The 15533-nt window shown below is 50.5% G+C and overlaps 1 protein-coding gene across 1 annotated transcript in view; it reads right to left on the bottom strand.

The window, feature by feature from the left end:
- Positions 1 to 15533, bottom strand: part of ITGA11 (integrin subunit alpha 11) — a 114274-nt gene that overhangs the window by 68784 nt on the left and 29957 nt on the right. The window lies entirely within an intron of this gene.

Genomic DNA, 15533 nt, shown 5'->3' on the forward strand with positions numbered 1-15533 from the left:
GGAGATAGGTGTAACAGCTTAGCTCTCCAACAGATGGAGTCAGCAGAAACCATGGGCACAAAAAGGCCATCAGAGGCTTGGGAAAAGAAAGAGGAAACTTCCGAAACTGCCATGGGCACGCCCTTGGAGGAGGTGCTGAGCCCCAAGGTCAGAACAGACGGCTGAGGAAAAAGGCAGGCTGTAGGGTTTTATCTGCGACCCGGGCAGCCTCTTTGCCTCTCTCTGCAAGACCTGGCCCTCACATCCTAGGGCATCTGACTATCACTGACTGTTTTTTTCATTTTAATGAATCCTTTTTGGTGTCATTGAATTACACTTGATTTTGATCACCAGAACAGCTCTGAGACTATAAGAACAGTTCATATCTGAGGTTCAGAAGGTGAGGTGACAAGCCTGTGGAGAGACACTGAGATTCCAAGTCCAGTGCTCTTTCTTTTTCTTTTTTCTTTTTTTAAAAGATTTTTATTTATTTATTTGACAGAGAAAGAGATCACAAGTAGGCAGAGAGGCAGGCAGAGAGAGAGAGAGAGAGGGAAGCAGGCTCCCTGCTGAGCAGAGAGCCCGATGCGGGACTCGATCCCAGGACTCTGAGATCATGACCTGAGCCGAAGGCAGCGGCTTAACCCACGGAGCCACCCAGGCGCCCCTGCTCTTTCTACCATTGTGAAAGAGTGGCCAGCATGGAGTTCAGAAGGCCCAGCATGGAGGGGGCTGCCGCCCCAGAGCCAAATGAGCCAGTCCCCCACGGGCCCTGTGTCCCCTTCTCTCCCAATCATCCCATTCCCTCCCTCACCTGTTCCTCTCTCCCAGAACCCCTCCTCCACCAAACCCACCCAGCCCCTTTGCTCCATTTCTTTCTTGGCTCCATTTTCCTTCCTTGAAATCAGATAGGGGCATCAGGGAGGGGGTCCACTTAAGGAGCAGAGAGCTCAGGGGAACAAAGGAGAGACTATTCCTTCAGTGAGGGTTTTCCTCTCCCTCTCTCTCCATGGAAAATGTAATCTCCTGCAGCCAACATGAATAGGGTGGCTAATGTGTTCAAGATGGGGCTGGGAAAGCGCTGAGCACAGCAAACCCCATGCTGAGAGTGGGGTGTGGAGGGAGAGCCCACTGGACACCTGCTGGTCTTCCTGGTTTGGTCGGAGGGGCTTGTGGCTCAAAGACCTGACAAGATCTGAACCCCTGGGGGCCAGGAAGATGAAGACCCCTCTGCTTGCCAGCATATCCCTAACTCCCCCTGCTCCTGTGCAACCCCCATCAGAGGTGGGACTCCTTTGTGTGCCTTTGAAACACACACATGTACTGTGATGATTAATTTTATTATGTGCCAACTTGACGGGGCTTTGGGGAGTCCAGATCTTTGGTCAGACATTATTCTGGGTATATCTGTGAGTGTGTTCTGGGATGAGATGAACATTCAAATCTAAAGACTGAGTAAAGCAGATTGTCCTCCTTCACGTGGGTGGGCCTCGTTCAAACAGTTGAAGGCCTGAAGACAACAAGAGGGCTGACCCTAGCGCCAGGAACAGAGAATCCTTCCTAACGGACTGCCTTGGAACTGGGACATTGCTTTTTCTTATTTTCAGTCTCAAATGGAAACTTCAGCTCTCCTAGGTCTCTAATCGGCTGGCCTTCACCCTGTAACTACCCCATCATCTCCTTGGAGCTTCTAGCTTGCTGATGTACCTTGCAGATCTCGGGACTCGCCAGCCTTCATAATCATGTGAACCAACTCCTTATAATCTCTTTATAGATATGTGTATGTACACACACACACATACACACATCCTATGGGTTCTGTTTCTCTGGAAAACCCCAATACAGCTACATAGTGCTTGTTATATTCCAAGGGTTTTACATAAATCTGATGTTGCCAATGATCCACACCCTCATTCATTCAATGAATCGTGAGCATTTATTGAGTTCCTGCTAACGCGCCAAGCGCTGGGGGCATGACAATGCACATGAGGTCATCCTGCCTTTGGGAACTCCCAGAGGAGCTCACCCAGGGACACGGGCAGGTTAACAGGTCATGACAACACCGCGGTGGTTCTCACAGTGGTGCCCAGACCAGCAGCATCAGCCTCCCTGGGTGCTGGTTAGAAATGCAACATCTTGCCCCCCAAGGCCCCGCCTACCCAAACTTACAGAATCGAAACTAAAAGGGGGAGCCAGCGTCTGTGTATTAATAAGCCCTCCAGCGATGCTGACCCATGTAATCATGATATACAGGGTAACCTGTGAACCTGGCTGGGCTCAAAGCCCCAAATCCATTCCAGTAAAACCCACCCTCTTCACTCTGCTTGCAGAAGCTCTGTATTGGCTCCCTGATGCTCACCTGCCTGTCCCCCCTTTTTATCAGGGTGGCTCTGAATGTGACACGACTGGGTCTGTCACTTAGGGCTCAGCTCCAAGGTCACTCCCCGCAAGGGGCCTTTCCTGACCACCCCTTTCCTGACCACCTGCCCCTCCTGTCTCACCACCATGCCTTAATTCCCTTTAGCACTTCGCCCTCTCTGAAGACGCAGTTTTTTTTTTTTTTTTTTAAGATTTATTTACTTATTAGAGAGAGAGAGAGAGAGAGCGCAAACATGAGTGAAAGAAAGGGGCACAGGGAGAGAGACAGAGAGAATCTTAAGCAGACTCTGGGCTTAGCATGGAGCCTGATATGGGGTTCGATCTCATGACAATGAGATCAGGACCTGAGCCCCAACCAAGAGTCGGGCGTTCAACCAACTGAGCCACCTAGGTGTCCTTGAAGATGCTTCCCCCTCCATTCATCATCATTTTTTTTTTTTTTTTGACAGAGAGAGCACAAGCAGGGGGAGCAGTAGGCAGAGGGAGAAGCAGACTCCCTGCTGAGCAGGGAGCCCCCTGTTCATCATCCTTATTTCCCAGTAGAATGTGAGATGCAAGGGGGTGAGGACCTTGTTGGCCAGGTTTGCATCTCTAGACACCCAGCACCCACGAGAGTGCCTGGCACAGGTCAGCTCCCCAAAATACAATTGTTGGATGAGTTAGCCAATCATCTGGCTTAGTGGAATGACTGTGATCCCATAGCCTGCAATTTGGGACGGCCGACCATAGGCCCTCCTTGGTTTCCCAAAACCTGTTAATCCAGCCAGGAGAGTGAACAAGCTCTACTGGAGGAAACAACACCTGAAATAAGGCTGTTAACTGCCCTGGGCTTCAGTGTTCTCATCTACTGAATGGGACTGAACACACCTGGGCTACTGGGGTTTTGAGGGTGGTGGGTCCCAGACCTTGCTGGTCATCAGAGTCACCTGGGGAGTTACCAATGCAGGTTCCTGGGCGTCACCTCCAGAAGGGTCTCGTTCAACCAGGTGGGGGACAGGGCCCAGGAATCTATTCTTAGAAGCTCCCAAGTGTTCAGGCAAGAAGCAGATGTGAGGTCTTGCAGACATGTGAAAAAGCACGTGCGTCCCAGGAATATTTACTACATCTGGGGATCATGACCACGGCACCCTTCTTACCTGTCCCAGAATGGTCCAGGAATTTTTGTTTTTTTATTTGTTTTGTTTCTTTGGGTCACAAGAAAACACATAAGAAACACCTACTTTAACACATAAGTGATATACGCTTGCTGTCTAAAGTTCATAGTGCAGAACTGTGCAAAGTATCATATGCAAGGCCTCCCCCTTCCTCTTCACCCAGCCCTCTATAGATAGCCACCGTGAGCAATACGGGCACAGAAAACCTTCTAGGTATTTATAGAGCAAATTTGGAAAATGGAATATTCTGCATATACGGTTCTGTAGTGAACTATTTTCACTTAATTATTTTGCAGTCGAACAACTTTCCATGTCAGTATATATTAATGTCACACTTAGAGCTGGTCCTGGGCCCCTTGCCCCGGTGCCCACTCTGACCCTTCTCTGATTCTGCCCCCTCCCACAGGGTAAAGAATCCTAGAGGTCAAAGGGACAAGACACGTAGAGCCGATGACTACCCCCCCCCCCCCAGCCTGGGTGCCGGGACTCCGCAAACTCCTGTCCAAACAGCTCAGGACAGGCCTCTCCCATGGATCTGTCTTTCCCATGGTGGATCCTACCACCGACAGGGCCAGCAGAGGAATGGCTGCTCACTGGGGGTATGGACAGAGCTTGGAGGTGCGGCCTTTCATAGCCCTAATGAATAAAGACTCCGCAGGCCTAGCTACGTGGGGCAGTGTAGTCGATGGGGACAAAACTCATGCCTGTTACTGTGCGGGCGGGCCCTGGAGCCGGCCCCCATCGTCTCGGGCACAGAGCCTGCCTGACAAGCATCAGCACAGCTGCTGACCTCATTCACAAGTTTGGCTTTCTGCTTTGTTCCTGGAAACTTCTGGGTCCACCTCAGCTTACATCCAAACAGCATTTTTTCCTAAGTTGCAGCAGAGGGAAGAGTGAGGGAAGGTGACCGCAAAGGACAATCTCAGCCCACTGGAAAGGAAAACAAGAACCTGACCCACTGACCGTGAAGAATGGAGTGGCCCCCTGTGCCGTTTAGCTCAGTGCCCCTCCCCTTCACACACCCAGCCGCCAGTCTCTCGGGGCCACTTGTTCTAGTTTTCACTAGACCTGGAACTCTCCTTCCTACCTCTGTGTGTGCGGTCCCCTAATTCCACACTCTTGAGCCTGCCTCCTTCCATCCACTCGTCAGTGCCTCTTCTTCCAGGATGCCCTCCTTGATCTCTCAGCTCAAAGCTCTCTCTCACTTCCCACGAAGCTTTGTTTTTTCTCTCCTTTAGATAATTTGCCTCGAGAGAGCAGAGAGAGACCCCGATCCACCTTTAAGTCTCCCCTTCGATGCTGGTCAAAGTACCTTGAACACGGTCTAGTCTTCATAATTGCTTGTTGAGTGAATATGCAGATGGACAGTTGAAAGACACCGCTCATTTGGCAAAGACGAGCTGAATCTTCACTCTGCTTCTTAGGGTGCAGGTAGCCAGGACCCCTTCTGCAGCTGGGACACTGACTTTGGAATGTGACCTGGTGCTCTCCAGGAGGGTGACTGTGGGTTGGTCTCCTTTTGGAGAGGGGAGCATAAGGATCCCCCCTTCTCTTTTCAAAATGTCCAATAAACCTGCTTGTTTTTCTAAGCTGCACTCAAGGTTGCTTTCTCCCCCTAGTTCTAGAACAACCCTTTCCTCGGAAAATGAAATGTAAACACGCAGATAGTTTGGGCAGATGTTGCTCAGTGGAACGTATGGTTTCAATGTCGTGGCAGCTCCTCAGTTCAAACTTGGCCACGGAAGCCGCCATTCTCTGCCCCGTGTAGGGCTCCTTCCTCGGGGTCATGGTCAGGCTGGTGATACCCAAAATGTGACCAGCATACCCAGCCCTGGCTTGTGGCACTGCTCCTCAGGCTGGGGGAGGCGATCGCACAAGCACTTATGCGCATCTGGCTGAAGAAGAAATGTCAGAGGCTCTGGGTAGAGGCCGAGGTGCAGACGGGATACTTCTTAGTCCTACTGAGTCTACTGTGGTTTCCATCAGCAGGATTTGGGGAGTGGAGCAAAAGAGGAGAAGAGGCAAAACAACAGATGCCGTTTTTAAATTTGGGGCTTGTTGTTATGTTTATAGTTAATTCCAATCTGCTTCCAGGCAGACTTAGTGACCTGGGGGAAGCCCCTGCCCTCTCTGGGCCTGTGTCCCCACCTGTGAAATGACAGCTTGGGCAGATTCAGTGCAAAGGAGACACTGAACCCATCGTATGAGCTGGGCACTGAGGATGGAAAGCCAAATGGAGCCTGGTCCACACCCTTAATTGGGAGCAGGTGGAGAGACAAGCCCCTGGTGATTTCAGGGCAGAGGATAGCACTAGGAGAGGGGCCCTGGATGTGGTGGGGATGTAGAGGAAGGGCACTAGCTCAGCCATCTGGGGATCCTTTCTGGAGCAGGCAGCTGCTAGATAGAGCCTTTCAAGGTGACTAGCCCTCCACAAGGAGGAATGATCGCCGAGTCCTGACGGGGCCAGGCTGTGGGCGTGCTTCTACTGCACCTGCTGTGGCAAAGGCTCCCATGGGCCAGGGATGGACCCAGAGAGACAGACAAGTGCCTGCCTTCACAGAACTCGGCGTGAGGTCATTCTCAGCTGTGCTCATGCCATTCATCCCCCTTCTTCCTCCCCACCCGCATCTCCTCAACACCCCAAATTCCCACCCTTCTCCCCTCGCTTGTTCAGAGAACTCTACCTAATGTGACCTGAACTGTATATAGATGCTTAGATGCCTACCTGCCGAAGACCATCACATTTCCCCCTGATCAGATTAACCCCCTGCCCCCTCCCCCCACTTTCCAGAGTCCTTAATTCCTGCATCTGGCCATGCCTTTGGGTTCAGGAATTGAGGGTCACTCTCAGTGTAAGCCTGGAAAGGAGCTAACCCACGAATCCATGAGAACTCACAGACCCCCTAAATCAGTGGTTCCGGAAACTTGGCTGGGCATCCAACTTGTGTGGGTATGTTTAGAAGTATGGATTCCTACCTCCACAGATTCCGATTTGGCAAGTCTTGGACTGGGCTAAGGAATCTGTATTCTTTTCAATACTTTTGCAGGCAATTCTGTTCTGCCAGCTTGAGGAACCCCTGGATTATATTATGAGGTGATTACTAGGCTTTGAGATAATGGAAAACAGGATAATAGGAACTGGGGACAGGATGCCTGGTCATAAAACTGTTAACAAACACTACTTAACAAACATGGACTTTGAAAGCACTTTGTAATAACAAGCAAATAAACTAACGCACGCCCAAATGACGGGGCAGTTGATCTTGTGTCTGAGCTTGTGCTAGGTGTTTCCTTGGACATTAACCCAAGTCACCCAGCTGTCTACTGGGCAGCTCTGGGGCCTCATTCTCTCTGGCTCTGGGCACAGGAGGGCGGGACACACAGACACCAGCCCTGAGTTGCATCAGGGAATTACTGGCTATGCAAAATCCTTCGAAGTACTTTCTGTCTGGTTCAGAGCTCAGATTCATTTCCCTCCTCTCCCTCTGGATTGTGAGTAATGGCTCTTCCTACAGCATTATTATTGGAGAAGCCATAAGGAAGCACGGAGGCAGCAGACTCCCTCCAACCACTGGATGGATAGAATCTGTCATTACATCAACCCCATCATCCTCCCTCTTGGCTTACAAAATCCCTGGCTCAGTGGTAGGGGAGAAGCAAAGAGGACCTGAGGCTATGAAGTAGGCACCCGGCATGGGACTAGACCCCTGTCCAGCCCCCACCTGCTGCCTGACTGACTCCCACTCTGCCGCCCCCCACCCATACTTCAGTCTCTCACCAACTCCTCCCATGTGGAGTCACTGTCCCCAGCCTCTTTACCACCAGAATGTCCAGCTTAGGGCTGCCCTGAGATTTAAGTAGGTCATAGCCTGACTTCTAGAACCATCCTCCCCTCCTCCCTCTTTGGGTCTGTGCCAGGCAAAGACAAATCAAAGGCGAGCCCTACCCTTGGGGGTCCTTTGCCACTTTTCTTAACTGCCTTTGTGTATAACTCTCCACGTCTGTCTGCTTTATTGGCTCAGGGTGACTCATCACAGCTAAACCAGGAATAAGTGATTCAAGAGGGAAAGTGGAAAGGATTTAGAGATTCCACAGAAGGCAAGAGCAACCTTGTCAAGACGGTCTTGAGTCAACGGCAAGCGTTTGCCATTGGCTGTATGTCTGAGGGATGCAGCCGTGTGAAAGAGAAGAGCCATTGAAAAGAGAGTGAAATCCCAAAGAGCTCTTAATTCTTCACAAAGTAGTCAGGGAAAGCTAGAAGGAGGTATTCTGTCCAAGCCTGGAGAAAGCAAGGGTTAAGTTAAGCTGTGGGCCATCACAGTTGAGGTTAGTGAGAAAAAGCATGTACAGCCCACTGATTTGGTTTTATAACTGAATATAACTTTAAGGCATGTTTCTTCCAATTATGGTTTTCAATAAGGAGCTTAGTCTTTCACATTTTGTAGCCGGAAGGCATGGAGGCACAGGTTGTTAGCCCTGAGCTGTAACATCAATGGGAAGCCTAGATGATTGATGTTAAGGAACGCCTACTGGCCGGCCTTGCTCCCCCTATTGTCAGTTATGAGAATTGCGGAGAAAGGGCTAAGGCACCATTAATAACCAGTCTTGAAAATTCATTCAATCCTATGAAATTATAGAAAGCCATTCTCAAAATGGAGTATATTTCAGCATCAGTTTGTTCTCCACATCATATGAGGAGCCCTCCTTCCCTGTCCTGCGCTGCGGGTCCTTGAAAGAGCGTGCTGGCAGAGGCCAAAGAGCCAGGTGGAAGAGACCATAGGCCCCTGGGGTATGTGTGTATGTGGGGGTGGGGTGGGGTTGGGGTGGGGGGGGTGGTGGAGAAGATGCTGAGTTCGCAAATCCCTCTGGCTTCCCTGAACTGCCCAAATGAAATTTATTTGCTTTCAAGGAGGTTAGTAACCTGGAGACTTTCCTTGCAATGTTTCCACTTACCCTCAAAGCATGCAATGGTTGGCTCTCTGCCTTTCTGTGCTCAGCACTAAGGTTGTTCCGGGACCCCGAGGGCCTCAGGTTGACCAGCTGTGTGTGTGTGTGTGTGTGTGTGTGTGTGTGCATGCGCGTGCGCATGCATGCGTGTGCACATGGGGGGGGTGGGTAACCTGAGCCTTAGCTGACATACTCTTCAAGTCCTGGGACTTCCCTGTGTGGTTGTGGCCTTAAAAAGAAAAAAAAGAAGCAGATGGTGAAGGAGAAAGAAAAGAGAGAGGGAGAGAGAAAAAGGCAAGAACAGAAGCAGTATCTGCGGATGCGGGATGCCTGGAAAACTTTCGCAGGCCTAGTCTCTCCTGTGCACATGGCCCCAGAGTTCCCGCTGTGGGCTCTCCCTGGCAGCGCAGAGCCTGCTCTGTGTCTCTGAGGGCCTGAAGGCGCCTCGGGCTCTGGTCTGGAAGGACAGCTGTCTGGATTTCCACTGCTCCTGCCCACCCCAGCTCACGCTTTTCCGGGGCGTGCGTTGCCTGCAGGGTTCGGCTGGGGGCCTGGGCCCTGAGCCAACGTTTCCCCACCAGCATAGTTTTTCTCTCTCTCTTCCTCTCTCTGGTGCCTTGGATGGTTTCATCCTGCCCTGGGCTTTGCTTCTGTAGTGATTTATCCTTTAACCAGAATGACTCATGGTACCAGATTTTATTTGTTCCAAGAGAAAATAGCAGAGGGCACTTCTGCCCTGTGGTCTTGGGAGGCTGTTCTGGGGGCCTGAGCCAGGAGAAGAGCTTAGGCTGCCCCACAGTGCAATTTTATAGCAGCAAAGGTTGAATCTGCCCCAGGCCTGACTGCCTATAAGGGCACCAAAGAGGAGGAGGGACGGGCTTGGAGAAGACCCGCCGTTCTGCCCAAGCAACAGTCGCTCAGGCCCTTTTCCCCGAAACCTCTCCCCGGACACCATATTCTTTTATGGAGCATAGACCAGCGCAGGGAAATATAACTCCAACAAAATCTGCCCACAGTAGACACTTCCTACACCATCTCCTATTTCACCTTCAGGAAAGCCCTTTTGGGCTCTGGCATCATTGCGCCCATTTCACAGATGAAGAAAATGTGGTCCAGAAAGTGGCTATAAAGTGCTCCATTCCCTTGGCTTGGAAAGTGGCTGAGCAGAGAACAGAACCCAGGTCCATGTGGCTCCGAAGCTTAGATGTCTCCTTAGTAAAAAGCCCCCTCAGTGTGTCTTCATTTATGTGCCCAGGCAGGACAGCTCTGCCAACCATGAGACCTGCCACAACCTCGAGGGAAGGGGCCACCAATGAGAGGCTGGAAATCGGCCGGGGCTAGGACAGGAGAGAATGGCAGGGCCAGAGGGCACCCCGGGCTTAGGCTTGACACCTGGTGTTCGTGGATACATTCCAGTCCACCCCCAATTCTATCATGAGTGGGAATTATCTCAGAATGTCCATTTAGACGGTCCATGCTATGAAAGAATCAACACCTTACCCCAATTAGAACTTAGGTGAAATAGGTATCACCTAGTAAGGAGCAGGGCAAGAAATCCGGAAACTAGCAAGAGGAAATGAGCAAAGAGAAGAAAAAAGAATATCCAAAGGAAGGAGAAAGCAGAGGAAGGGCTCAGAGAGACAGGAGGATGCCCAGGGATGACAGTGAGGTGTGAGCAGGTCTTTCTCAAGCTTCACTCCCAGCTGACTGTGGCTCCCCAAGTCCCCATTTCCCCACACATGGGGGCACCTACACGGTTCTGGTCATTTAGTGTCTGCCTGTTGTCATCAGCTTAAGATACCGGGAACAGAAATCTCTAGTCTGTGGTTCTCAGAGCGTGGTCCCCAGACTGACAGCACCAGCCGCCCCGGGGGACTTGCTGGATAAGTGCATTCTCAGGTCCCACCCCAGACCTAGTGACTCTGAAATTCTGGACCTGGCGCCCAGGGATCCCATGTAATGAGCCTTCCAGGGACTCTGACACCCACTGAGGTTTGAGAACCACTTGATCTAGAGTAGGAACTGAAGACTTCACAGATGTTGCACGGAGTCCTTTGGAGAGCTCTTGACTGACTCTGTGTGCCTAAGTTCACATCACGGGCATTTCCATCCATTGCAAGGGCTCTGGTCCTGTATGGGTTTGCCCAGCGCTGTATGCTCCCCAGCTGGGCCCCGCCACTACTTCCCGGAGGGACACTCGGGATAACCCCACCCCCTCTCTGTTGCAGTTCTCCCTTCCTCTGCCCTCTGGGACACTGCACTCCCTTTTGCCCGTACCTCTGATTGTTCTCTCTCCCTCCTCCCCACTCATACCCATAGGCATCTGACAGTGCTTTCCGCAGCCCCCTCCTTCTCTCTGATCGCTCCTCTTAGAATGTAGTTCTCCCAAACACATCTGAATCTTGGCTCTGATCTCCCCACCCAGTTGAAGGTCTCTGGCCCCTGCTGCCAGCTGATGACTTATACCCGATGACCCTTGGATACTTCAAACCAAGTGGGACCAAAGCTTAGCTCATGTTCCCCCAAAGTTGGTCTCCTGTTGCCGAGTTTGGCTTCCCAGTCAGCAAGATTTGCCCTCAGTCACCTTTCATACTGTTTCAACTGCCTCCTTCTTGCCCTAACTCACTCGACTCCAACCACACACATTGTTCCTTGAACATTCCAAGCATCTTCCTACCTCAGGGCCTTTGCACTTGTCATTCCCTCCACCTAGAAGAGTCTTTTCTCAGGTATCCATGATTGTCCCACTCTCCCTTTCCTTCAGGTCTCTGATGGCTATCACCCGAGCACTGAGGCCTTTCTTGGTGACCTGCATAAGGTGGCAGCACTCACCTCACCCCGCCACCCCACTTATAAGCCCTCTTCCCTTGCCTAATGTATCTCTGTTGCCCAGATCACCACTGGACAGACAATGCGCAAACTAACAACCTGTCTTGTCCCACTAGAAGAAGAGCTCCCTCAGGGTTGGGACTTTGCAGTTTTGCTCACCATTGAATTCCCAGGACCTAACACCAGGCTCACAAGGATGAATGAATGAACTGTTGACACTCACAAAGCAGGCCCCTTCCTCAAGCCCAGGCCTTATACCCTCCACTCGCCTAGACTTCCATAGGCCTCCCACCAGCCTCCTCACTTCCAGGCTCTCCTTCCCTCAATTCCCTCCTCCACATAGTAGCCAAATTGAGCACTCCAGAAATTACAGCTCTGGTGAACCACTCTCCTGCTCTAAAACCTCCATTGGCTCCCCATTGCCTCCCAGATACAGTCCCCTTCTCTGGTGTTCTCCTCACCCTCCCAGCCTGTGACCTCCCTGCTTGGCTTTCTGCACCTTCTCCTCTAGCCACATGGGAAGTATCCTTTTTCTAAGCATGGCCTCTTCTTTTCCATCTCTGTACAAATATCCATGCTAGTCCCTCCAGTTCTCTCACCCATGTGCATTCTGCCCATGGAAATCCTACCCATCTGAAAGCCCCCTCTTCCACAGCCTTTCCTGATTCCCTCCACTTACTGAATTAGAACTTTCTCCATCACATGGATTCCCACCATCCTTTCTGTGTGCCCTCTCTTGGTATTTATCATGGAGTATTCGGGTTCTATGAACATACACCCTCCCTTCCTGGCTGGGCTCAGCACATTTATGTGAATCTGCTAGTGTTGGGTCCTAGGGACACCATTGCCTTGGTTCTTGTGAGGCCAGCAGCGGGGCCAGTGGGGAGGGGCACCTTAAAGGAAGACTGTAGGTTCCAGCTGGCCTCTGGGCTGGGGCTGCTTCTGTTCTGGGCCCCCTTGGGCCTAATGAGATCTGGGCTCCAGACCTGGCTCAGAGCCTTACTAATTATGTCCTCTCTCTCTCTTGCGTTTCAGTTCCTCCATCTGTAAAATGGGGACAAGCCAACTTCTCTCACAAGTTGCTCATGTCCCTAACTTGCACCCCAGGGAACTTGCCATGCCCTCTTGTTCTTAAAGCCCAAAGGGGTTTAAGTTCCAAAGGGGCCCCTTTGCGGAGCCCACTAAGGCTGTTTGGCTTCCGCTCCCCACTGCCCATGATGGGAGAGTGCCAAATGCCCTGCCTTGCCGAGAGCTGAGGCTTCTCTCTCCAAGGGGTGAGAGCTTCAGTGACAAACTGAAAGCCTGTGAGGCCTAGTTCTGTTTCTCTTCAGCACGAGGAGGCTTCCTGCTCCTGGGAACTGAAGACTTTAAAAACCAACTGATTTAATGACTTCAATGTACATGCATTAGAGTCATATGGATTAAATTTCTCTGGAAATACACAGGGGCTTTAAAAGCAGGAGCAGAGAATACTCAGCACAAGAGGAATTTGTTTTCTTTTTTCCTTTTTGTGTGTCTGTGCATGTTGTTATTGTTGCTAAAACCGAGGCATGTGGGAAACTGTTCAAAATTGTGTCCACCAGCTTTGACCAGTTTGAGCCTGGAATTGGGGGCCCCATAGGCAGGAGGTGAGGGGTTCAGAAAATAAAGTGGCATCCCCACCAAGTCTTTCCCCTCATCCTCCAACTGTTTCCATCAGGCTCGGGTGCCCTTGACGTTTAAGGAGGCCCACAGTCTGGTAAATGGGGGCTGGGCCTCATAGGCGCCTGTGGTGGATGATAGCTGGGGGAGGGGCCTTCTATGTGGCAGGGTTGGGAGCTGAGTCTTTGGGCAGGGGCTGGGGAGTGATGTGGTTCCACACTGGCACGTCGCTTCCTCCAGTGGAGATGGTGATCCTCAGGAGTCCCCCTCCCCCTGCTAGAGTCTCCTGGGGGAGCTCTTTAAAACACAGATTCTGTGGCCTCACTACAGGCCCAGGAGATGTGGGCCTGGGATCCAAGTCCATACCCAGGAGGCAGGAAGAGCCTGGGTCAGAGAAAGATGCTCAACCAAGTTGCAGAGGCCCAATTTCAGATTTGGCCTCTTGCTGGCTGTAAGGAATTCAATCCCCAATTTCCTGCTCTGCACATTCACATTTCAGGTATTTTTTGACCTTGCCTAGCACTGAGATAGGTATGTTCATACCCATTTTACACACCAGCTAATAGAGGTGCAGGGAAACAGAGCTTCTCCCAAGACCTCCCCCCAAGCCGCCATCTTTGGACGGCAAACCTTTGCTTGCACTTGTCTTCCCTTTAAGGTGTCTCCTGGCAGGGAGTTGAACCAACACAAACCCCTGGGGCCGTCCCCATGCATCATGTCCAGCCAGCATCTCCCAAATTACACTGGCATCAACCTCTTTCCCTATGATCAACATCCCCAGGGGCTTAGGTCTGAATACAACTCTTGAGATGCTGCCTAGAGGACAGGAAAAATGGGGGCCAGAGGGGAAGCAAGGAAGTAAGATGAGCAGGGGTATCCCTGCAGTGAGGACAGGGATTCCTGAAGGGTCCTGTGGGCCCCAGATCGTTCTGCATGAGCTGCGGCTCCCTGGGACTCTGAGGCCTCTCTCTGGCTCTCCCAGCCCATGAGCTATGGCAGAAAACAAGCCGAGGTCAAGTGGCTCCAGTACAATACCACTCCCCTTCCATGACGTACCCAGATCAGCAAACAGGACCAGGAGTTGAATCTATCCTACATTACTGCTCATCTAGGCCCATCCTCCAAGACCTCACTCAAATGCCCCTCTTCCATGAAGCCCTTCCAGAGACCCCGGGCATGCAGATTTCTCCTTTTGAACTCTGGCTGAGTTTCTTTTATGAGCAAGATGCTGTGCTGGGAGATGATGATGGTGTCCAGGAGGGGAGATACGCCTAAGTGACTCCAACATAAGGTAGGAAGTGATATTGTCACCAGAAGAGAGGGCTTGGGAAGGGTCAGACCATCTTAGGCTAGGAGAAGGATCTAGAGAGCCTCATGGAGAAAGTGGCCTCACAAAGAGAAACATAATGAACACCAGCTTGTATTTTGTCTTGTATAATTTAATTATTTCAGGGGTATTAGTGTGGCCTCCTCAAATGGTCTGTGAATTATTTGAGAGTGAAACCATGTCTTACTCATACTAATATTTTGCAGAGTCTAGTAAAGTTTATTAACAGAAGCTTAATAAACAAATATGAGTCAAAACAATTTCAATCTTGCCAAAGCCAGTTCTATTTCATCCTTAAACCTTCATCCTGTGTAAAAAGTTTGGATGTTATGCCTCTTATGTTTGGGCAGGGTGAGAGAGGTTTAAATCATTAATTTAGTCTTTCAAATCATGTTCTTTTGTGTATCTACTAATTGCCAAGGAGTGTACCCCTCATTTTAGGAAAAAAGGTGATCACTATTCAGCTTGATAAACATTATAAAAAATGAAATACAAACCTTATGGGGGCAACTCATCCAGTGATGGGAAGGGAAGGTTGGAGAAGTGAAATCTCAGTTGGTAATAGGAAAGAGGACTTTCAGTTGTAGCCATAAACTAACTGCAAAAGCTACATAAAACACATGGAACAATTATTTTCAGGCACTGGACAGCAATCAACGCAAAGGTCAGTACTTGAGAAAAGGGAACCCCAGCAGCTAATGCCACATTCAACCTAGCCCTCTCCATGAAGGCATTTTCCTTATTTTGGTATGGGAATGGAATCCAGAGAGCAGCAGTCTTGCTGCATGGAGGGAACAGTGATTGGAGATGGGGCTGAAACTAGAGTCTGGTGGGGGCAGGCAGAGGGAGAGAGCCACAGAGAAAGAGCCCCCAAAATTCTGCTAAAATTTCCCCTCAGGATCCTTGGCTGGCTTCTAAGTTGTGTATGCATAGTGGGAGACTCTAGAAAATCTGTTAGAGAAGAGCCCTTGGGGAAGAGATATTAGAGACTGTCCAGTGCTTGGGATATGTTGGGGTACATGCTCAGTCTGAATGGAGAAACTTTAATGAATACTATAGGCTTTCAGTTGAGATCCCAGAAAATCCATGCCCTAGGAATAAAGACCACAGCCCTGAAGTAAGGACAAAACAAGATGATATCTGCCCTAACCAAGGCCCAGGCCAAGCCACAGTAAGATCAAGCCATGGTAAGATCTAGGTGATTTCCTCAGTATTTTAATTGCCTATCAGAACAAAATGTGTACTTCTGTAAAGGAAGATAACATAACCTAGAGTCT

This window comes from Mustela lutreola, chromosome 7 (assembly GCF_030435805.1).
Source record: "Mustela lutreola isolate mMusLut2 chromosome 7, mMusLut2.pri, whole genome shotgun sequence".
Classification (NCBI taxonomy): Eukaryota; Metazoa; Chordata; class Mammalia; order Carnivora; family Mustelidae; genus Mustela; species Mustela lutreola.